This window comes from Penaeus monodon, chromosome 32, assembly GCF_015228065.2.
Source record: "Penaeus monodon isolate SGIC_2016 chromosome 32, NSTDA_Pmon_1, whole genome shotgun sequence".
Taxonomy (NCBI): domain Eukaryota; kingdom Metazoa; phylum Arthropoda; class Malacostraca; order Decapoda; family Penaeidae; genus Penaeus; species Penaeus monodon.
Genome location: NC_051417.1, coordinates 3725659 through 3725985, shown reverse-complemented (window position 1 = coordinate 3725985; position 327 = coordinate 3725659).

Below are 327 nucleotides of genomic sequence, written 5' to 3'. Positions count from 1 at the left end.
ATTCGGTGCGAAGGCCAGAGAGTTTCTAGAAGAAAACCCAACAGTACCTAGGTGTATAAAAAATGTATATCAAAGTAGTGATTAGACTTCATGAAATTTAAAAAAATAATAACAATATAAAACCATTCACTGTGAAGATCTCAGCCATGCCAATTTACTCCATCCGCCAGCCAATATCACTTACTAGTTTAGTTGGCTGGGCTGTTGTGCGCCGGATTGTTATAGGAATATCAATCAGGGTGACGGATTCGGACTCCGCGGGCCGCATGTTGCCGACGCCTGATTATCTTTATAAATTTACATATATAGAAAATTTTTAATGAAGCG